The following is a 22705-nucleotide window of genomic DNA, read 5'->3' as shown; positions in this document are numbered from 1 at the left end:
AGGTTAGTGTTAAGTTTAGGGTTAGTGTTAGGGTTTATGTTAGGGTTATGTTAAGAGGGTTAGTGTTAAAGATAGGGTTAGGGTTAGGGATTAGGTTTAGGGTTAGGGTTAGGTTTAGGGTTAGAGTTAGTGTTATGGTTAAGGTTAGGGTTAGGTTTCGGGTTTGGGATTAATGTTAGTGTTAGGGGTTAGGGTTAGGTAAGTGGTAGGGTTAGAGTTAGGGTTAGGGTTTATGTTATGGTTACGGTTAGAGGGTTAGGCTTAAAGATATGGTTAATGTTAGGGATTAGGTTTAGGCTTAGGGTTAGGTTTAGTTTTCCAATTTAGGGTTAGGGTTAGTGTTAGTGTTAGGGTTTCGGTTAGAGGGTTAGGGTTAGAGATTAGGGTTGTGGTTAGGGGTAAGGTTAAGGTTAGAGTTAGGGTTAGGTTTAGTGTTAGGGTTGGGATTAGGTGTTAGAGTTAGGTGTTACGGGTTAGGATTAGGGTTAGCGTTACAGTTAGACAGGGTTCGGGCTGGGTTAGGGGTAGGGTGAGTGTTAGTGTTAGCATTATGGTAGGGTTAGGGTTAGGGTTAAAGATTAGGGTTATGGTTAGTGTTAGTGTTAGGCTTAGGGTTATGGTAAGGGATTAAGGTTAGTGTTAGCTTTAGGGTTATGGGTATTGTTAGGGTTAGGTTTAGGGTTAGGGTTAGTGTCAGGTTTAATTTTAGGGTTAGGGTTAGTGTTAGGGTTAGCATAAGGATTAGAGATTAGGGTTAGTTTTAGGTTTAGGGTTAGGGTTAGATTTAAGTTAGGGTTTAGGGTTAGGTTTAGGATTAGGGTTAGGGAGTAGGGTTAGTGTTTGTGTTAGTTTTAGGGTTAGGGTTAGGGTTGGGGTTAGGGTGTAGGGTTAGGGATTAGGGTTAATGTTAGGTTTAGGGTTAGGGTTAGGCTTAGTGTTAGGGTTAGGGTTAGGGCTAGGGTTAGTGTTAGGGTTATCGTCATGGTAAGGGTTATGGTTAGATTTTGGGTTAGGAGGTTTCATTAGAGTTAGGGCTAGGGTTCGGTTAGGGTTAGGTTTAGGGCTTAGCATTCAGGTTAGGGTTAGGTTTAGGTTTAGGGTTAGGGTTGTGGTTATGTTTAGGGTTAGGTTTAGGGTTTGCCTTAGGGTTACAGTTTAGGGTTAGGTTTAGTGTTATGCTTAGATTTAGGGTTGGGTTTAGGGTTAGTGTTGGGGTTTGGCTTAGGGTTAGGGTAAGGGGTTAGCATTAGGGTTAGGGTTAGGGTTAGGTTTAGGGTTATGCTTAGGGTAAGGTTTAGGGTTAACGTTAGGCTTACTGTTAGGGTTAGAGTTTAGGGTTTGGGTTAGTTTTAGGTTTAGGGTTAGCGCTAGATTTATGGGTTAGGGTGAGAGTTACATTAGGTTTCTGTTTAGCATTATGGTTAGGGTTAGGGATACGGTTGGAGTAAGGGTTAGGGTTAGGGGTTAGCTTTTTGGTTAGGATTATGTTTAGTTTTAGGGTTAGTGTTAGGCTTATGGTTATAGTTAGGCTTAGGTTTAGCATAAACCTTAGTGTTAGGTTTAGAGGTTAGGGTTAGGGTTAGGGATAGTGTTAGGGTTAGGTTTAGGGTTGGGGTTAGGGTTAGGTCTCAGTGTGAGGGTTACTTTAGGGTTCTGTTGAGGGTTATGGTTAGGGTTCGGGTTAGCATTACGGTTAGGGTTACGGTTAGGGTTAGGCTTAAGTTTAGGGTTAATATTAAGATTATGGGTTAGGGTTACTGATTAGGGTTAGGGTTAGGGTTAAATTTAGGGTTACTGTAGGTCTAGGGTTAGGCTTACCATTAGAGGTTATTGTCAGAGTTATGGTTAGGGTTACGATTAGTGTTAGGGTTAGGGTTATTGTTAGGGTTAGGATTAAGATTAGGTTTAGGTTTAGCCTTAGGGTTAGGGTTAAGGTTAGAGGGTAGGTTTTTGGTTAGGTTTAGGGTTACGGTTATGGTTAGTGTTAGTGTTATGATCGGAGTTTATTGTTAGGGTTAGGGTTAGGGTTTGGGTTAGGTTTAGGGTTAGGTTTAGGTTAGGTTTAGGGTTAAGGTAAGGTTTAATGTTAGGGTTCCATGGTAAGGTTAGGGTTTAAGGATTAGTAATATTGTTAGGGTTAGAGTTAGACAGGGTTAGGTTTATTGTTAGGGTTAGGGTTATAATAGGGTTAGGGTTAGGGTTAGGTTAAAAGTTAGGGTTAAGGTTAGGGTTAGGTTTCAGGGTTAGGTTTAGGTTTAGGGTTAGAGTTACAGTTAGGTTTAGGGTTAGGAGTTAGGGACAGTGGTTAGGGTTATGGTTAGGGTTAGTGTTAGGCATTAGGTTTAGGGTTAGGATTAGTGTTAGGACTAGGGTTTCATTTAGGGGTTAGAGTTAGGGTTAGGTTTTGGGTTAAGTTTAATGTCAGAGGTTAGGGTTAGGGTTATGGTTAGGGATCATGGTTAATGATAGGGTTAGGGTTAAAGTTAGGGTTAGGTTTATGGGTTAGGGTTAGGATTAGTGTTAGGGTTAGTGTTAGGGTTAAGGTCAGTGTTAGGGTTTGGGCTAGCGTTTAGCCTTAGTGTTTATGTTAGTTTTAGGGTTATGGTTAGGGTTGAGGTTAGGTTTAGGGTTCGGGATTAGGGTTAGAGTCATGTTTTGCATTAGTGGTCGGGGTAGGGTTAGAGTTAGGGTTAGGGTTAGGGTTAGGGATAGTGTTAATGTTAGGGTTTGGTTTAGGTTTAGGTGTAGGGTTAGGTTTAAGGTTAGGGTTCGGCTTACCTTTAGGTGTTAGTGTTAGTGTTTAGGTTAGGGTTAGGGTTAGGTTTAGGTTTGGTTTAGGGTCAGAAGTTAACGTTAGCGTAGGGTTAATGTTAGGGTTTCTGTTAGGTTTAGGGCAAGAGGGTTAGTGCTAAAGATAGGGTTAGGGTTAGGTATTGGGTTTAGGGTTAGGTTTAGGTTAGGTGTAGTGTTAGACTTAGGGTTATGGTTAGAGGGATCAATTAAGGTTAAGGTTACGGTTAGGCTTAGGGTTAGAGTTCGGGTTAGGTTAGGGTTAGGGTTATGGTTATGATAAGGGTTAGGGTTAGGTTTATGGGTTAGTGTGAGGGTTACGTTAGGATTCTGTTTAGGGTTATGGTTAGTTTTAGGGTTACTGTTAGGGTTAGGGTTAGTGTTAGGGTTAGGGTTAAGGTTAAGTTTAAGGTTAGGTTTAATGTTAGGGTTACGATTTAGGGTTGGGGTTAGATTTAGGTTTAGGTTTAGAGTTACAGTTAGGCTTAGGGTTAGGAGTTAGGGTTAGGGGTAGGGTTAGGGTTTGGGTTAGTGTTAGGCATTTGTGTTAGAGTTAGGATTAGTGTTAGTGTTAGTGTTCGGTTTAAGGTTTCAATTAGGGTTTATAGTTAGGGTTAGGGTTTGGGTTGGATTTAGGGTCAGAGATTAGGATTAGGTTTAGGTTTAGGGTTAGGGTTAGTGTTAGGGTTAGGGATCAGTGTTAGTGATAGGGTTAGGGTTAAATTTATGGTTAGGCTTATGGGTTAGGGTTAGGGTTAGGTTTAGGGTTAGTGTTAGGGTCAGTGTTAGGGTTAAGGTCAGTGTTAGGGTTCAGGTTAGGGATTAGCCTTAGTGTTTGTATTAGTTTTAGCATTAGGGTTGGATTTGAGGTTAGGTTTAGGGTTAAGGATCAGGGTTATAGTTATGGTTAGGGTTAGTGGTAGGTGTAGGTTTAGGGATAGGGTTAGGGTTAGTGTTAGGTTTAGGTTTAGCGATAGTGTTAGTGTTAGGGTTAGGTTTAGGGTTAGGGTTAGGTTTAGGGTTAGGATTAGGTTTTGGGTTAGGCTTAGGTTTAGGGTTAGGGTTAGGGTCAGAGGTTAGTGTTAAGTTTAGGGTTAGTGTTAGGGTTTATGTTAGGGTTATGTTAAGAGGGTTAGTGTTAAAGATAGGGTTAGGGTTAGGGATTAGGTTTAGGGTTAGGGTTAGGTTTAGGGTTAGAGTTAGTGTTATGGTTAAGGTTAGGGTTAGGTTTCGGGTTTGGGATTAATGTTAGTGTTAGGGGTTAGGGTTAGGTAAGTGGTAGGGTTAGAGTTAGGGTTAGGGTTTATGTTATGGTTACGGTTAGAGGGTTAGGCTTAAAGATATGGTTAATGTTAGGGATTAGGTTTAGGCTTAGGGTTAGGTTTAGTTTTCCAATTTAGGGTTAGGGTTAGTGTTAGTGTTAGGGTTTCGGTTAGAGGGTTAGGGTTAGAGATTAGGGTTGTGGTTAGGGGTAAGGTTAAGGTTAGAGTTAGGGTTAGGTTTAGTGTTAGGGTTGGGATTAGGTGTTAGAGTTAGGTGTTACGGGTTAGGATTAGGGTTAGCGTTACAGTTAGACAGGGTTCGGGCTGGGTTAGGGGTAGGGTGAGTGTTAGTGTTAGCATTATGGTAGGGTTAGGGTTAGGGTTAAAGATTAGGGTTATGGTTAGTGTTAGTGTTAGGCTTAGGGTTATGGTAAGGGATTAAGGTTAGTGTTAGCTTTAGGGTTATGGGTATTGTTAGGGTTAGGTTTAGGGTTAGGGTTAGTGTCAGGTTTAATTTTAGGGTTAGGGTTAGTGTTAGGGTTAGCATAAGGATTAGAGATTAGGGTTAGTTTTAGGTTTAGGGTTAGGGTTAGATTTAAGTTAGGGTTTAGGGTTAGGTTTAGGATTAGGGTTAGGGAGTAGGGTTAGTGTTTGTGTTAGTTTTAGGGTTAGGGTTAGGGTTGGGGTTAGGGTGTAGGGTTAGGGATTAGGGTTAATGTTAGGTTTAGGGTTAGGGTTAGGCTTAGTGTTAGGGTTAGGGTTAGGGCTAGGGTTAGTGTTAGGGTTATCGTCATGGTAAGGGTTATGGTTAGATTTTGGGTTAGGAGGTTTCATTAGAGTTAGGGCTAGGGTTCGGTTAGGGTTAGGTTTAGGGCTTAGCATTCAGGTTAGGGTTAGGTTTAGGTTTAGGGTTAGGGTTGTGGTTATGTTTAGGGTTAGGTTTAGGGTTTGCCTTAGGGTTACAGTTTAGGGTTAGGTTTAGTGTTATGCTTAGATTTAGGGTTGGGTTTAGGGTTAGTGTTGGGGTTTGGCTTAGGGTTAGGGTAAGGGGTTAGCATTAGGGTTAGGGTTAGGGTTAGGTTTAGGGTTATGCTTAGGGTAAGGTTTAGGGTTAACGTTAGGCTTACTGTTAGGGTTAGAGTTTAGGGTTTGGGTTAGTTTTAGGTTTAGGGTTAGCGCTAGATTTATGGGTTAGGGTGAGAGTTACATTAGGTTTCTGTTTAGCATTATGGTTAGGGTTAGGGATACGGTTGGAGTAAGGGTTAGGGTTAGGGGTTAGCTTTTTGGTTAGGATTATGTTTAGTTTTAGGGTTAGTGTTAGGCTTATGGTTATAGTTAGGCTTAGGTTTAGCATAAACCTTAGTGTTAGGTTTAGAGGTTAGGGTTAGGGTTAGGGATAGTGTTAGGGTTAGGTTTAGGGTTGGGGTTAGGGTTAGGTCTCAGTGTGAGGGTTACTTTAGGGTTCTGTTGAGGGTTATGGTTAGGGTTCGGGTTAGCATTACGGTTAGGGTTACGGTTAGGGTTAGGCTTAAGTTTAGGGTTAATATTAAGATTATGGGTTAGGGTTACTGATTAGGGTTAGGGTTAGGGTTAAATTTAGGGTTACTGTAGGTCTAGGGTTAGGCTTACCATTAGAGGTTATTGTCAGAGTTATGGTTAGGGTTACGATTAGTGTTAGGGTTAGGGTTATTGTTAGGGTTAGGATTAAGATTAGGTTTAGGTTTAGCCTTAGGGTTAGGGTTAAGGTTAGAGGGTAGGTTTTTGGTTAGGTTTAGGGTTACGGTTATGGTTAGTGTTAGTGTTATGATCGGAGTTTATTGTTAGGGTTAGGGTTAGGGTTTGGGTTAGGTTTAGGGTTAGGTTTAGGTTAGGTTTAGGGTTAAGGTAAGGTTTAATGTTAGGGTTCCATGGTAAGGTTAGGGTTTAAGGATTAGTATTATTGTTAGGGTTAGAGTTAGACAGGGTTAGGTTTATTGTTAGGGTTAGGGTTATAATAGGGTTAGGGTTAGGGTTAGGGTAAGAGTTAGGGTTAAGGTTAGGGTTAGGTTTCAGGGTTAGGTTTAGGTTTAGGGTTAGAGTTACAGTTAGGTTTAGGGTTAGGAGTTAGGGACAGTGGTTAGGGTTATGGTTAGGGTTAGTGTTAGGCATTAGGTTTAGGGTTAGGATTAGTGTTAGGGTTAGGGTTTCATTTAGGGGTTAGAGTTAGGGTTAGGTTTTGGGTTAAGTTTAATGTCAGAGGTTAGGGTTAGGGTTATGGTTAGGGATCATGGTTAATGATAGGGTTAGGGTTAAAGTTAGGGTTAGGTTTATGGGTTAGTGTTAGGATTAGTGTTAGGGTTAGTGTTAGGGTTAAGGTCAGTGTTAGAGTTTGGGCTAGCGTTTAGCCTTAGTGTTTATGTTAGTTTTAGGGTTATGGTTAGGGTTGAGGTTAGGTTTAGGGTTCGGGATTAGGGTTAGAGTCATGTTTTGCATTAGTGGTCGGGGTAGGGTTAGAGTTAGGGTTAGGGTTAGGGTTAGGGATAGTGTTAATGTTAGGGTTTGGTTTATGTTTAGGTTTAGGGTTAGGTTTAAGGTTAGCGTTCGGCTTACCTTTAGGTGTTAGTGTTAGTGTTTAGGTTAGGGTTAGGGTTAGGTTTAGGTTTGGTTTAGGGTCAGAAGTTAACGTTAGGGTAGGGTTAATGTTAGGGTTTCTGTTAGGTTTAGGGCAAGAGGGTTAGTGCTAAAGATAGGGTTAGGGTTAGGTATTGGGTTTAGGGTTAGGGTTAGGTTAGGTGTAGTGTTAGACTTAGGGTTATGGTTAGTGTGAGGGATCAATTAAGGTTAAGGTTACGGTTAGGCTTAGGGTTAGAGTTCGGGTTAGGTTTCGGGTTAGGGTTATGGTTATGATAAGGGTTAGGGTTAGGTTTATGGGTTAGTGTGAGGGTTACGTTAGGATTCTGTTTAGGGTTACGGTTAGTTTTAGGGTTACTGTTAGGGTTAGGGTTAGTGTTAGGGTTAGGGTTAAGGTTCAGTTTAAGGTTACGTTTAATGTTAGGGTTACGAGTTAGGGTTGGGGTTAGATTTAGGTTTAGGTTTAGAGTTACAGTTAGGCTTAGGGTTAGGAGTTAGGGTTAGGGGTAGGGTTAGGGTTTGGGTTAGTGTTAGGCATTTGTGTTAGAGTTAGGATTAGTGTTAGTGTTAGTGTTCGGTTTAAGGTTTCAATTAGGGTTTATAGTTAGGGTTAGGGTTTGGGTTGGATTTAGGGTCAGAGATTAGGATTAGGTTTAGGTTTAGGGTTAGGGTTAGTGTTAGGGTTAGGGATCAGTGTTAGTGATAGGGTTAGGGTTAAATTTATGGTTAGGCTTATGGGTTAGGGTTAGGGTTAGGTTTAGGGTTAGTGTTAGGGTCAGTGTTAGGGTTAAGGTCAGTGTTAGGGTTCAGGTTAGGGATTAGCCTTAGTGTTTGTATTAGTTTTAGCATTAGGGTTGGATTTGAGGTTAGGTTTAGGGTTAAGGATCAGGGTTATAGTTATGGTTAGGGTTAGTGGTAGGTGTAGGTTTAGGGATAGGGTTAGGGTTAGTGTTAGGTTTAGGTTTAGCGATAGTGTTAGTGTTAGGGTTAGGTTTAGGGTTAGGGTTAGGTTTAGGGTTAGGATTAGGTTTTGGGTTAGGCTTAGGTTTAGGGTTAGGGTTAGGGTCAGAGGTTAGTGTTAAGTTTAGGGTTAGTGTTAGGGTTTATGTTAGGGTTATGTTAAGAGGGTTAGTGTTAAAGATAGGGTTAGGGTTAGGGATTAGGTTTAGGGTTAGGGTTAGGTTTAGGGTTAGAGTTAGTGTTATGGTTAAGGTTAGGGTTAGGTTTCGGGTTTGGGATTAATGTTAGTGTTAGGGGTTAGGGTTAGGTAAGTGGTAGGGTTAGAGTTAGGGTTAGGGTTTATGTTATGGTTACGGTTAGAGGGTTAGGCTTAAAGATATGGTTAATGTTAGGGATTAGGTTTAGGCTTAGGGTTAGGTTTAGTTTTCCAATTTAGGGTTAGGGTTAGTGTTAGTGTTAGGGTTTCGGTTAGAGGGTTAGGGTTAGAGATTAGGGTTGTGGTTAGGGGTAAGGTTAAGGTTAGAGTTAGGGTTAGGTTTAGTGTTAGGGTTGGGATTAGGTGTTAGAGTTAGGTGTTACGGGTTAGGATTAGGGTTAGCGTTACAGTTAGACAGGGTTCGGGCTGGGTTAGGGGTAGGGTGAGTGTTAGTGTTAGCATTATGGTAGGGTTAGGGTTAGGGTTAAAGATTAGGGTTATGGTTAGTGTTAGTGTTAGGCTTAGGGTTATGGTAAGGGATTAAGGTTAGTGTTAGCTTTAGGGTTATGGGTATTGTTAGGGTTAGGTTTAGGGTTAGGGTTAGTGTCAGGTTTAATTTTAGGGTTAGGGTTAGTGTTAGGGTTAGCATAAGGATTAGAGATTAGGGTTAGTTTTAGGTTTAGGGTTAGGGTTAGATTTAAGTTAGGGTTTAGGGTTAGGTTTAGGATTAGGGTTAGGGAGTAGGGTTAGTGTTTGTGTTAGTTTTAGGGTTAGGGTTAGGGTTGGGGTTAGGGTGTAGGGTTAGGGATTAGGGTTAATGTTAGGTTTAGGGTTAGGGTTAGGCTTAGTGTTAGGGTTAGGGTTAGGGCTACGGTTAGTGTTAGGGTTATCGTCATGGTAAGGGTTATGGTTAGATTTTGGGTTAGGAGGTTTCATTAGAGTTAGGGCTAGGGTTCGGTTAGGGTTAGGTTTAGGTCTTAGCATTCAGGTTAGGGTTAGGTTTAGGTTTAGGGTTAGGGTTGTGGTTATGTTTAGGGTTAGGTTTAGGGTTTGCCTTAGGGTTACAGTTTAGGGTTAGGTTTAGTGTTATGCTTAGATTTAGGGTTGGGTTTAGGGTTAGTGTTGGTGTTTGGCTTAGGGTTAGGGTAAGGGGTTAGCATTAGGGTTAGGGTTAGGGTTAGGTTTAGGGTTATGCTTAGGGTTAGGTTTAGGGTTAACCTTAGGCTTACTGTTAGGGTTAGAGTTTAGGGTTTGGGTTAGTTTTAGGTTTAGGGTTGGGGATAGATTTATGGGTTAGGGTGAGAGTTACATTAGGTTTCTGTTTAGCATTATGGTTAGGGTTAGGGATACGGTTGGAGTAAGGGTTAGGGTTAGGGGTTAGCTTTTTGGTTAGGATTATGTTTAGTTTTAGGGTTAGTGTTAGGCTTATGGTTATGGTTAGGCTTAGGTTTAGCATTAACCTTAGTGTTAGGTTTAGAGGTTAGGGTTAGGGATAGTGTTAGGGTTAGGTTTAGGGTTGGGGTTAGGGTTAGGTCTCAGTGTGAGGGTTACTTTAGGGTTCTGTTGAGGGTTATGGTTAGGGTTCGGGTTAGCATTACGGTTAGGGTTATGGTTAGGGTTAGGCTTAAGTTTAGGGTTAATATTAAGATTATGGGTTAGGGTTACTGATTAGGGTTAGGGTTAGGGTTAAATTTAGGGTTACTGTAGGTCTAGGGTTAGGCTTACCATTAGAGGTTATTGTCAGAGTTATGGTTAGGGTTACGATTAGTGTTAGGGTTAGGGTTATTGTTAGGGTTAGGATTAAGATTAGGTTTAGGTTTAGCCTTAGGGTTAGGGTTAAGGTTAGAGGGTAGGTTTTTGGTTAGGTTTAGGGTTACGGTTATGGTTAGTGTTAGTGTTATGATCGGAGTTTATTGTTAGGGTTAGGGTTAGGGTTTGGGTTAGGTTTAGGGTTAGGTTTAGGTTAGGTTTAGGGTTAAGGTAAGGTTTAATGTTAGGGTTCCATGGTAAGGTTAGGGTTTAAGGATTAGTATTATTGTTAGGGTTAGAGTTAGACAGGGTTAGGTTTATTGTTAGGGTTAGGGTTATAATAGGGTTAGGGTTAGGGTTAGGGTAAAAGTTAGGGTTAAGGTTAGGGTTAGGTTTCAGGGTTAGGTTTAGGTTTAGGGTTAGAGTTACAGTTAGGTTTAGGGTTAGGAGTTAGGGACAGTGGTTAGGGTTATGGTTAGGGTTAGTGTTAGGCATTAGGTTTAGGGTTAGGATTAGTGTTAGGGCTAGGGTTTCATTTAGGGGTTAGAGTTAGGGTTAGGTTTTGGGTTAAGTTTAATGTCAGAGGTTAGGGTTAGGGTTATGGTTAGGGATCATGGTTAATGATAGGGTTAGGGTTAAAGTTAGGGTTAGATTTATGGGTTAGGGTTAGGATTAGTGTTAGGGTTAGTGTTAGGGTTAAGGTCAGTGTTAGGGTTTGGGTTAGCGTTTAGCCTTAGTGTTTATGTTAGTTTTAGGGTTATGGTTAGGGTTGAGGTTAGGTTTAGGGTTCGGGATTAGGGTTAGAGTCATGTTTTGCATTAGTGGTCGGGGTAGGGTTAGAGTTAGGGTTAGGGTTAGGGTTAGGGATAGTGTTAATGTTAGGGTTTGGTTTAGGTTTAGGTTTAGGGTTAGGTTTAAGGTTAGGGTTCGGCTTACCTTTAGGTGTTAGTGTTAGTGTTTAGGTTAGGGTTAGGGTTAGGTTTAGGTTTGGTTTAGGGTCAGAAGTTAACGTTAGGGTAGGGTTAATGTTAGGGTTTCTGTTAGGTTTAGGGCAAGAGGGTTAGTGCTAAAGATAGGGTTAGGGTTAGGTATTGGGTTTAGGGTTAGGTTAGGTGTAGTGTTAGACTTAGGGTTATGGTTAGAGGGATCAATTAAGGTTAAGGTTACGGTTAGGCTTAGGGTTAGAGTTCGGGTTAGGTTTCGGGTTAGGGTTATGGTTATGATAAGGGTTAGGGTTAGGTTTATGGGTTAGTGTGAGGGTTACGTTAAGATTCTGTTTAGGGTTACGGTTAGTTTTAGGGTTACTGTTAGGGTTAGGGTTAGTGTTAGGGTTAGGGTTAAGGTTAAGTTTAAGGTTAGGTTTAATGTTAGGGTTTCGATTTAGGGTTGGGTTTAGATTTAGGTTTAGGTTTAGAGTTACAGTTAGGCTTAGGGTTAGGAGTTAGGGTTAGGGGTAGGGTTAGGGTTTGGGTTAGTGTTAGGCATTTGTGTTAGAGTTAGGATTAGTGTTAGTGTTAGTGTTCGGTTTAAGGTTTCAATTAGGGTTTATAGTTAGGGTTAGGGTTTGGGTTGGATTTAGGGTCAGAGATTAGGATTAGGTTTAGGTTTAGGGTTAGGGTTAGTGTTAGAGTTAGGGATCAGTGTTAGTGATAGGGTTAGGGTTAAATTTATGGTTAGGCTTATGGGTTAGGGTTAGGGTTAGGTTTAGGGTTAGTGTTAGGGTCAGTGTTAGGGTTAAGGTCAGTGTTAGGGTTCAGGTTAGGGATTAGCCTTAGTGTTTGTATTAGTTTTAGCATTAGGGTTGGATTTGAGGTTAGGTTTAGGGTTAAGGATCAGGGTTATAGTTATGGTTAGGGTTAGTGGTAGGTGTAGGTTTAGGGATAGGGTTAGGGTTAGTGTTAGGTTTAGGTTTAGCGATAGTGTTAGTGTTAGGGTTAGGTTTAGGGTTAGGGTTAGGTTTAGGGTTAGGATTAGGTTTTGGGTTAGGCTTAGGTTTAGGGTTAGGGTTAGGGTCAGAGGTTAGTGTTAAGTTTAGGGTTAGTGTTAGGGTTTATGTTAGGGTTATGTTAAGAGGGTTAGTGTTAAAGATAGGGTTAGGGTTAGGGATTAGGTTTAGGGTTAGGGTTAGGTTTAGGGTTAGAGTTAGTGTTATGGTTAAGGTTAGGGTTAGGTTTCGGGTTTGGGATTAATGTTAGTGTTAGGGGTTAGGGTTAGGTAAGTGGTAGGGTTAGAGTTAGGGTTAGGGTTTATGTTATGGTTACGGTTAGAGGGTTAGGCTTAAAGATATGGTTAATGTTAGGGATTAGGTTTAGGCTTAGGGTTAGGTTTAGTTTTCCAATTTAGGGTTAGGGTTAGTGTTAGTGTTAGGGTTTCGGTTAGAGGGTTAGGGTTAGAGATTAGGGTTGTGGTTAGGGGTAAGGTTAAGGTTAGAGTTAGGGTTAGGTTTAGTGTTAGGGTTGGGATTAGGTGTTAGAGTTAGGTGTTACGGGTTAGGATTAGGGTTAGCGTTACAGTTAGACAGGGTTCGGGCTGGGTTAGGGGTAGGGTGAGTGTTAGTGTTAGCATTATGGTAGGGTTAGGGTTAGGGTTAAAGATTAGGGTTATGGTTAGTGTTAGTGTTAGGCTTAGGGTTATGGTAAGGGATTAAGGTTAGTGTTAGCTTTAGGGTTAGGGGTATTGTTAGGGTTAGGTTTAGGGTTAGGGTTAGTGTCAGGTTTAATTTTAGGGTTAGGGTTAGTGTTAGGGTTAGCATAAGGATTAGAGATTAGGGTTAGTTTTAGGTTTAGGGTTAGGGTTAGATTTAAGTTAGGGTTTAGGGTTAGGTTTAGGATTAGGGTTAGGGAGTAGGGTTAGTGTTTGTGTTAGTTTTAGGGTTAGGGTTAGGGTTGGGGTTAGGGTGTAGGGTTAGGGATTAGGGTTAATGTTAGGTTTAGGGTTAGGGTTAGGCTTAGTGTTAGGGTTAGGGTTAGGGCTAGGGTTAGTGTTAGGGTTATCGTCATGGTAAGGGTTATGGTTAGATTTTGGGTTAGGAGGTTTCATTAGAGTTAGGGCTAGTGTTCGGTTAGGGTTAGGTTTAGGGGTTAGCGTTCAGGTTAGGGTTAGGTTTAGGTTTAGGGTTAGGGTTAGGGTTATGTTTAGGGTTAGGTTTAGGGTTTGCCTTAGGGTTACAGTTTAGGGTTAGGTTTAGTGTTATGCTTAGATTTAGGGTTGGGTTTAGGGTTAGTGTTGGGGTTTGGCTTAGGGTTAGGGTAAGGGGTTAGCATTAGGGTTAGGGTTAGGGTTAGGTTTAGGGTTATGCTTAGGGTTAGGTTTAGGGTTAACGTTAGGCTTACTGTTAGGGTTAGAGTTTAGGGTTTGGGTTAGATTTATGGGTTAGGGTGAGAGTTACATTAGGTTTCTGTTTAGCATTATGGTTAGGGTTAGGGATACGGTTGGAGTAAGGGTTAGGGTTAGGGGTTAGCTTTTTGGTTAGGATTATGTTTAGTTTTAGGGTTAGTGTTAGGCTTATGGTTATAGTTAGGCTTAGGTTTAGCATAAAACTTAGTGTTAGGTTTAGAGGTTAGGGTTAGGGATAGTGTTAGGGTTAGGGTTAGGTTTAGGGTTGGGGTTAGGGTTAGGGCTCAGTGTGAGGGTTACTTTAGGGTTCTGTTGAGGGTTATGGTTAGGGTTCGGGTTAGCATTACGGTTAGGGTTACGGTTAGGGTTAGGCTTAAGTTTAGGGTTAATATTAAGATTATGGGTTAGGGTTACTGATTAGGGTTAGGGTTAGGGTTAAATTTAGGGTTACTGTAGGTCTAGGGTTAGGCTTACCATTAGAGGTTATTGTCAGAGTTATGGTTAGGGTTACGATTAGTGTTAGGGTTAGGGTTATTGTTAGGGTTAGGATTAAGATTAGGTTTAGGTTTAGCCTTAGGGTTAGGGTTAAGGTTAGAGGGTAGGTTTTTGGTTAGGTTTAGGGTTACGGTTATGGTTAGTGTTAGTGTTATGATCGGAGTTTATTGTTAGGGTTAGGGTTAGGGTTTGGGTTAGGTTTAGGGTTAGGTTTAGGTTAGGTTTAGGGTTAAGGTAAGGTTTAATGTTAGGGTTCCATGGTAAGGTTAGGGTTTAAGGATTAGTATTATTGTTAGGGTTAGAGTTAGACAGGGTTAGGTTTATTGTTAGGCTTAGGGTTATAATAGGGTTAGGGTTAGGGTTAGGGTAAGAGTTAGGGTTAAGGTTAGGGTTAGGTTTCAGGGTTAGGTTTAGGTTTAGGGTTAGAGTTACAGTTAGGTTTAGGGTTAGGAGTTAGGGACAGTGGTTAGGGTTATGGTTAGGGTTAGTGTTAGGCATTAGGTTTAGGGTTAGGATTAGTGTTATGGTTAGGGTTTCATTTAGGGGTTAGAGTTAGGGTTAGGTTTTGGGTTAAGTTTAATGTCAGAGGTTAGGGTTAGGGTTATGGTTAGGGATCATGGTTAATGATAGGGTTAGGGTTAAAGTTAGGGTTAGGTTTATGGGTTAGGGTTAGGATTAGTGTTAGGGTTAGTGTTAGGGTTAAGGTCAGTGTTAGGGTTTGGGCTAGCGTTTAGCCTTAGTGTTTATGTTAGTTTTAGGGTTATGGTTAGGGTTGAGGTTAGGTTTAGGGTTCGGGATTAGGGTTAGAGTCATGTTTTGCATTAGTGGTCGGGGTAGGGTTAGAGTTAGGGTTAGGGTTAGGGTTAGGGATAGTGTTAATGTTAGGGTTTGGTTTAGGTTTAGGTGTAGGGTTAGGTTTAAGGTTAGGGTTCGGCTTACCTTTAGGTGTTAGTGTTAGTGTTTAGGTTAGGGTTAGGGTTAGGTTTAGGTTTGGGTTAGGGTCAGAAGTTAACGTTAGGGTAGGGTTAATGTTAGGGTTTCTGTTAGGTTTAGGGCAAGAGGGTTAGTGCTAAAGATAGGGTTAGGGTTAGGTATTGGGTTTAGGGTTAGGTTTAGGTTAGGTGTAGTGTTAGACTTAGGGTTATGGTTAGAGGGATCAATTAAGGTTAAGGTTACGGTTAGGCTTAGGGTTAGAGTTCGGGTTAGGTTTCGGGTTAGGGTTATGGTTATGATAAGGGTTAGGGTTAGGTTTATGGGTTAGTGTGAGGGTTACGTTAGGATTCTGTTTAGGGTTATGGTTAGTTTTAGGGTTACTGTTAGGGTTAGGGTTAGTGTTAGGGTTAGGGTTAAGGTTAAGTTTAAGGTTAGGTTTAATGTTAGGGTTACGATTTAGGGTTGGGGTTAGATTTAGGTTTAGGTTTAGAGTTACAGTTAGGCTTAGGGTTAGGAGTTAGGGTTAGGGGTAGGGTTAGGGTTTGGGTTAGTGTTAGGCATTTGTGTTAGAGTTAGGATTAGTGTTAGTGTTAGTGTTCGGTTTAAGGTTTCAATTAGGGTTTATAGTTAGGGTTAGGGTTTGGGTTGGATTTAGGGTCAGAGATTAGGATTAGGTTTAGGTTTAGGGTTAGGGTTAGTGTTAGAGTTAGGGATCAGTGTTAGTGATAGGGTTAGGGTTAAATTTATGGTTAGGCTTATGGGTTAGGGTTAGGGTTAGGTTTAGGGTTAGTGTTAGGGTCAGTGTTAGGGTTAAGGTCAGTGTTAGGGTTCAGGTTAGGGATTAGCCTTAGTGTTTGTATTAGTTTTAGCATTAGGGTTGGATTTGAGGTTAGGTTTAGGGTTAAGGATCAGGGTTATAGTTATGGTTAGGGTTAGTGGTAGGTGTAGGTTTAGGGATAGGGTTAGGGTTAGTGTTAGGTTTAGGTTTAGCGATAGTGTTAGTGTTAGGGTTAGGTTTAGGGTTAGGGTTAGGTTTAGGGTTAGGATTAGGTTTTGGGTTAGGCTTAGGTTTAGGGTTAGGGTTAGGGTCAGAGGTTAGTGTTAAGTTTAGGGTTAGTGTTAGGGTTTATGTTAGGGTTATGTTAAGAGGGTTAGTGTTAAAGATAGGGTTAGGGTTAGGGATTAGGTTTAGGGTTAGGGTTAGGTTTAGGGTTAGAGTTAGTGTTATGGTTAAGGTTAGGGTTAGGTTTCGGGTTTGGGATTAATGTTAGTGTTAGGGGTTAGGGTTAGGTAAGTGGTAGGGTTAGAGTTAGGGTTAGGGTTTATGTTATGGTTACGGTTAGAGGGTTAGGCTTAAAGATATGGTTAATGTTAGGGATTAGGTTTAGGCTTAGGGTTAGGTTTAGTTTTCCAATTTAGGGTTAGGGTTAGTGTTAGTGTTAGGGTTTCGGTTAGAGGGTTAGGGTTAGAGATTAGGGTTGTGGTTAGGGGTAAGGTTAAGGTTAGAGTTAGGGTTAGGTTTAGTGTTAGGGTTGGGATTAGGTGTTAGAGTTAGGTGTTACGGGTTAGGATTAGGGTTAGCGTTACAGTTAGACAGGGTTCGGGCTGGGTTAGGGGTAGGGTGAGTGTTAGTGTTAGCATTATGGTAGGGTTAGGGTTAGGGTTAAAGATTAGGGTTATGGTTAGTGTTAGTGTTAGGCTTAGGGTTATGGTAAGGGATTAAGGTTAGTGTTAGCTTTAGGGTTAGTGGTATTGTTAGGGTTAGGTTTAGGGTTAGGGTTAGTGTCAGGTTTAATTTTAGGGTTAGGGTTAGTGTTAGGGTTAGCATAAGGATTAGAGATTAGGGTTAGTTTTAGGTTTAGGGTTAGGGTTAGATTTAAGTTAGGGTTTAGGGTTAGGTTTAGGATTAGGGTTAGGGAGTAGGGTTAGTGTTTGTGTTAGTTTTAGGGTTAGGGTTAGGGTTGGGGTTAGGGTGTAGGGTTAGGGATTAGGGTTAATGTTAGGTTTAGGGTTAGGGTTAGGCTTAGTGTTAGGGTTAGGGTTAGGGCTAGGGTTAGTGTTAGGGTTATCGTCATGGTAAGGGTTATGGTTAGATTTTGGGTTAGGAGGTTTCATTAGAGTTAGGGCTAGGGTTCGGTTAGGGTTAGGTTTAGGGCTTAGCTTTCAGGTTAGGGTTAGGTTTAGGTTTAGGGTTAGGGTTATGGTTATGTTTAGGTTTAGGTTTAGGGTTTGCCTTAGGGTTACAGTTTAGGGTTAGGTTTAGTGTTATGCTTAAATTTAGGGTTGGGTTTAGGGTTAGTGTTGGGGTTTGGCTTAGGGTTAGGGTAAGGGGTTAGCATTAGGGTTAGGGTTAGGGTTAGGTTTAGGGTTATGCTTAGGGTTAGGTTTAGGGTTAACGTTAGGCTTACTGTTAGGGTTAGAGTTTAGGGTTTGGGTTAGTTTTAGGTTTAGGGTTAGGGCTAGATTTATGGGTTAGTGTGAGAGTTACATTAGGTTTCTGTTTAGCATTATGGTTAGGGTTAGGGATACGGTTGGAGTAAGGGTTAGGGTTAGGGGTTAGCTTTTTGGTTAGGATTATGTTTAGTTTTAGGGTTAGTGTTAGGCTTATGGTTATAGTTAGGCTTAGGTTTAGCATAAACCTTAGTGTTAGGTTTAGAGGTTAGGGTTAGGGTTAGGGATAGTGTTAGGGTTAGGTTTAGGGTTGGGGTTAGGGTTAGGTCTCAGTGTGAGGGTTACTTTAGGGTTCTGTTGAGGGTTATGGTTAGGGTTCGGGTTAGCATTACGGTTAGGGTTACGGTTAGGGTTAGGCTTAAGTTTAGGGTTAATATTAAGATTATGGGTTAGGGTTATTGATTAGGGTTAGGGTTAGGGTTAAATTTAGGGTTACTGTAGGGCTAGGGTTAGGCTTACCATTAGAGGTTATTGTCAGAGTTATGGTTAGGGTTACGGTTAGTGTTAGGGTTAGGGTTATTGTTAGGGTTAGGATTAAGATTAGGTTTAGGTTTAGCCTTAGGGTTAGGGTTAAGGTTAGAGGGTAGGTTTTTGGTTAGGTTTAGGGTTACGGTTATGGTTAGTGTTAGTGTTATGATCGGAGTTTATTGTTAGGGTTAGGGTTAGGGTTTGGGTTAGGTTTAGGGTTAGGTTTAGGTTAGGTTTAGGGTTAAGGTAAGGTTTAATGTTAGGGTTCCATGGTAAGGTTAGGGTTTAAGGATTAGTATTATTGTTAGGGTTAGAGTTAGACAGGGTTAGGTTTATTGTTAGGGTTAGGGTTATAATAGGGTTAGGGTTAGGGTTAGGGTAAAAGTTAGGGTTAAGGTTAGGGTTAGGTTTCAGGGTTAGGTTTAGGTTTAGGGTTAGAGTTACAGTTAGGTTTAGGGTTAGGAGTTAGGGACAGTGGTTAGGGTTATGGTTAGGGTTAGTGTTAGGCATTAGGTTTAGGGTTAGGATTAGTGTTAGGGCTAGGGTTTCATTTAGTGGTTAGAGTTAGGGTTAGGTTTTGGGTTAAGTTTAATGTCAGAGGTTAGGGTTAGGGTTATGGTTAGGGATCATGGTTAATGATAGGGTTAGGGTTAAAGTTAGGGTTAGGTTTATGGGTTAGGGTTAGGATTAGTGTTAGGGTTAGTGTTAGGGTTAAGGTCAGTGTTAGGGTTTGGGTTAGCGTTTAGCCTTAGTGTTTATGTTAGTTTTAGGGTTATGGTTAGGGTTGAGGTTAGGTTTAGGGTTCGGGATTAGGGTTAGAGTCATGTTTTGCATTAGTGGTCGGGGTAGGGTTAGAGTTAGGGTTAGGGTTAGGGTTAGGGATAGTGTTAATGTTAGGGTTTGGTTTAGGTTTAGGTTTAGGGTTAGGTTTAAGGTTAGGGTTCGGCTTACCTTTAGGTGTTAGTGTTAGGGTTTAGGTTAGGGTTAGGGTTAGGTTTAGGTTTGGTTTAGGGTCAGAAGTTAACGTTAGGGTAGGGTTAATGCTAGGGTTTCTGTTAGGTTTAGGGCAAGAGGGTTAGTGCTAAAGATAGGGTTAGGGTTAGGTATTGGGTTTAGGGTTAGGGTTAGGTTAGGTGTAGTGTTAGACTTAGGGTTATGGTTAGTGTGAGGGATCAATTAAGGTTAAGGTTACGGTTAGGCTTAGGGTTAGAGTTCGGGTTAGGTTTCGGGTTAGGGTTATGGTTATGATAAGGGTTAGGGTTAGGTTTATGGGTTAGTGTGAGGGTTACGTTAGGATTCTGTTTAGGGTTACGGTTAGTTTTAGGGTTACTGTTAGGGTTAGGGTTAGTGTTAGGGTTAGGGTTAAGGTTCAGTTTAAGGTTACGTTTAATGTTAGGGTTACGAGTTAGGGTTGGGGTTAGATTTAGGTTTAGGTTTAGAGTTACAGTTAGGCTTAGGGTTAGGAGTTAGGGTTAGGGGTAGGGTTAGGATTTGGGTTAGTGTTAGGCATTTGTGTTAGAGTTAGGATTAGTGTTAGTGTTAGTGTTCGGTTTAAGGTTTCAATTAGGGTTTATAGTTAGGGTTAGGGTTTGGGTTGGATTTAGGGTCAGAGATTAGGATTAGGTTTAGGTTTAGGGTTAGGGTTAGTGTTAGGGTTAGGGATCAGTGTTAGTGATAGGGTTAGGGTTAAATTTATGGTTAGGCTTATGGGTTAGGGTTAGGGTTAGGTTTAGGGTTAGTGTTAGGGTCAGTGTTAGGGTTAAGGTCAGTGTTAGGGTTCAGGTTAGGGATTAGCCTTAGTGTTTGTATTAGTTTTAGCATTAGGGTTGGATTTGAGGTTAGGTTTAGGGTTAAGGATCAGGGTTATAGTTATGGTTAGGGTTAGTGGTAGGTGTAGGTTTAGGGATAGGGTTAGGGTTAGTGTTAGGTTTAGGTTTAGCGATAGTTTTAGTGTTAGGGTTAGGTTTAGGGTTAGGGTTAGGTTTAGGGTTAGGATTAGGTTTTGGGTTAGGGTTAGGTTTAGGGTTAGGGTTAGGGTCAGAGGTTAGTGTTAAGTTTAGGGTTAGTGTTAGGGTTTATGTTAGGGTTATGTTAAGAGGGTTAGTGTTAAAGATAGGGTTAGGGTTAGGGATTAGGTTTAGGGTTAGGGTTAGGTTTAGGGTTAGAGTTAGTGTTATGGTTAAGGTTAGGGTTAGGTTTCGGGTTTGGGATTAATGTTAGTGTTAGGGGTTAGGGTTAGGTAAGTGGTAGGGTTAGAGTTAGGGTTAGGGTTTATGTTATGGTTACGGTTAGAGGGTTAGGCTTAAAGATATGGTTAGGGTTAGGGATTAGGTTTAGGCTTAGGGTGAGGTTTAGTTTTACAATTTAGGCTTAGGGTTAGTGTTAGTGTTAGGGTTTCGGTTAGAGGGTTAGGGTTAGAGTTAGGGTTAGGGATTAGGGTTGTGGTTAGGGGTAAGGTTAAGGTTAGAGTTAGGGTTAGGTTTAGTGTTAGGGTTGGGATTAGGTGTTAGAGTTAGGTGTTACGGGTTAGGATTAGGGTTAGCGTTACAGTTAGACAGGGTTCGGGCTGGGTTAGGGGTAGGGTGAGTGTTAGTGTTAGCATTATGGTAGGGTTAGGGTTAGGGTTAAAGATTAGGGTTATGGTTAGTGTTAGTGTTAGGCTTAGGGTTATGGTAAGGGATTAAGGTTAGTGTTAGCTTTAGGGTTAGGGGTATTGTTAGGGTTAGGTTTAGGGTTAGGGTTAGTGTCAGGTTTAATTTTAGGGTTAGGGTTAGTGTTAGGGTTAGCATAAGGATTAGAGATTAGGGTTAGTTTTAGGTTTAGGGTTAGGGTTAGATTTAAGTTAGGGTTTAGGGTTAGGTTTAGGATTAGGGTTAGGGAGTAGGGTTAGTGTTTGTGTTAGTTTTAGGGTTAGGGTTAGGGTTGGGGTTAGGGTGTAGGGTTAGGGATTAGGGTTAATGTTAGGTTTAGGGTTAGGGTTAGGCTTAGTGTTAGGGTTAGGGTTAGGGCTAGGGTTAGTGTTAGGGTTATCGTCATGGTAAGGGTTATGGTTAGATTTTGGGTTAGGAGGTTTCATTAGAGTTAGGGCTAGTGTTCGGTTAGGGTTAGGTTTAGGGGTTAGCGTTCAGGTTACGGTTAGGTTTAGGTTTAGGGTTAGGGTTAGGGTTATGTTTAGGGTTAGGTTTAGGGTTTGCCTTAGGGTTACAGTTTAGGGTTAGGTTTAGTGTTATGCTTAGATTTAGGGTTGGGTTTAGGGTTAGTGTTGGGGTTTGGCTTAGGGTTAGGGTAAGGGGTTAGCATTAGGGTTAGGGTTAGGGTTAGGTTTAGGGTTATGCTTAGGGTTAGGTTTAGGGTTAACGTTAGGCTTACTGTTAGGGTTAGAGTTTAGGGTTTGGGTTAGTTTTAGGTTTAGGGTTAGGGCTAGATTTATGGGTTAGGGTGAGAGTTACATTAGGTTTCTGTTTAGCATTATGGTTAGGGTTAGGGATACGGTTGGAGTAAGGGTTAGGGTTAGGGGTTAGCTTTTTGGTTAGGATTATGTTTAGTTTTAGGGTTAGTGTTAGGCTTATGGTTATAGTTAGGCTTAGGTTTAGCATAAAACTTAGTGTTAGGTTTAGAGGTTAGGGTTAGGGATAGTGTTAGGGTTAGGGTTAGGTTTAGGGTTGGGGTTAGGGTTAGGGCTCAGTGTGAGGGTTACTTTAGGGTTCTGTTGAGGGTTATGGTTAGGGTTCGGGTTAGCATTACGGTTAGGGTTAGGCTTAAGTTTAGGGTTAATATTAAGATTATGTGTTAGGGTTATTGATTAGGGTTAGAGTTAGGGTTAAATTTAGGGTTACTGTAGGGCTAGGGTTAGGCTTACCATTAGAGGTTATTGTCAGAGTTATGGTTAGGGTTACGGTTAGTGTTAGGGTTAGGGTTATTGTTAGGGTTAGGATTAGGATTAGGTTTAGGTTTAGCCTTAGGGTTAGGGTTAAGGTTAGAGGGTAGGTTTTTGGTTAGGTTTAGGGTTACGGTTATGGTTAGTGTTAGTGTTATGATCGGAGTTTATTGTTAGGGTTAGGGTTAGGGTTTGGGTTAGGTTTAGGGTTAGGTTTAGGTTAGGTTTAGGGTTAAGGTAAGGTTTAATGTTAGGGTTCCATGGTAAGGTTAGGGTTTAAGGATTAGTATTATTGTTAGGGTTAGAGTTAGACAGGGTTAGGTTTATTGTTAGGGTTAGGGTTATAATAGGGTTAGGGTTAGGGTTAGGGTAAGAGTTAGGGTTAAGGTTAGGGTTAGGTTTCAGGGTTAGGTTTAGGTTTAGGGTTAGAGTTACAGTTAGGTTTAGGGTTAGGAGTTAGGGACAGTGGTTAGGGTTATGGTTAGGGTTAGTGTTAGGCATTAGGTTTAGGGTTAGGATTAGTGTTATGGTTAGGGTTTCATTTAGGGGTTAGAGTTAGGGTTAGGTTTTGGGTTAAGTTTAATGTCAGAGGTTAGGGTTAGGGTTATGGTTAGGGATCATGGTTAATGATAGGGTTAGGGTTAAAGTTAGGGTTAGGTTTATGGGTTAGGGTTAGGATTAGTGTTAGGGTTAGTGTTAGGGTTAAGGTCAGTGTTAGGGTTTGGGCTAGCGTTTAGCCTTAGTGTTTATGTTAGTTTTAGGGTTATGGTTAGGGTTGAGGTTAGGTTTAGGGTTCGGGATTAGGGTTAGAGTCATGTTTTGCATTAGTGGTCGGGGTAGGGTTAGAGTTAGGGTTAGGGTTAGGGTTAGGGATAGTGTTAATGTTAGGGTTTGGTTTAGGTTTAGGTGTAGGGTTAGGTTTAAGGTTAGGGTTCGGCTTACCTTTAGGTGTTAGTGTTAGTGTTTAGGTTAGGGTTAGGGTTAGGTTTAGGTTTGGTTTAGGGTCAGAAGTTAACGTTAGGGTAGGGTTAATGTTAGGGTTTCTGTTAGGTTTAGGGCAAGAGGGTTAGTGCTAAAGATAGGGTTAGGGTTAGGTATTGGGTTTAGGGTTAGGTTTAGGTTAGGTGTAGTGTTAGACTTAGGGTTATGGTTAGAGGGATCAATTAAGGTTAAGGTTACGGTTAGGCTTAGGGTTAGAGTTCGGGTTAGGTTAGGGTTAGGGTTATGGTTATGATAAGGGTTAGGGTTAGGTTTATGGGTTAGTGTGAGGGTTACGTTAGGATTCTGTTTAGGGTTATGGTTAGTTTTAGGGTTACTGTTAGGGTTAGGGTTAGTGTTAGGGTTAGGGTTAAGGTTAAGTTTAAGGTTAGGTTTAATGTTAGGATTACGATTTAGGGTTGGGGTTAGATTTAGGTTTAGGTTTAGAGTTACAGTTAGGCTTAGGGATAGGAGTTAGGGTTAGGGGTAGGGTTAGGGTTTGGGTTAGTGTTAGGCATTTGTGTTAGAGTTAGGATTAGTGTTAGTGTTAGTGTTCGGTTTAAGGTTTCAATTAGGGTTTATAGTTAGGGTTAGGGTTTG

The sequence above is a fragment of the Cavia porcellus genome, unplaced genomic scaffold (genome assembly GCF_034190915.1).
Source record: "Cavia porcellus strain 051 isolate PalLab524CR breed Dunkin Hartley unplaced genomic scaffold, mCavPor4.1 scaffold_4, whole genome shotgun sequence".
Classification (NCBI taxonomy): Eukaryota; Metazoa; Chordata; class Mammalia; order Rodentia; family Caviidae; genus Cavia; species Cavia porcellus.
This window is presented reverse-complemented; position numbering follows the sequence as displayed.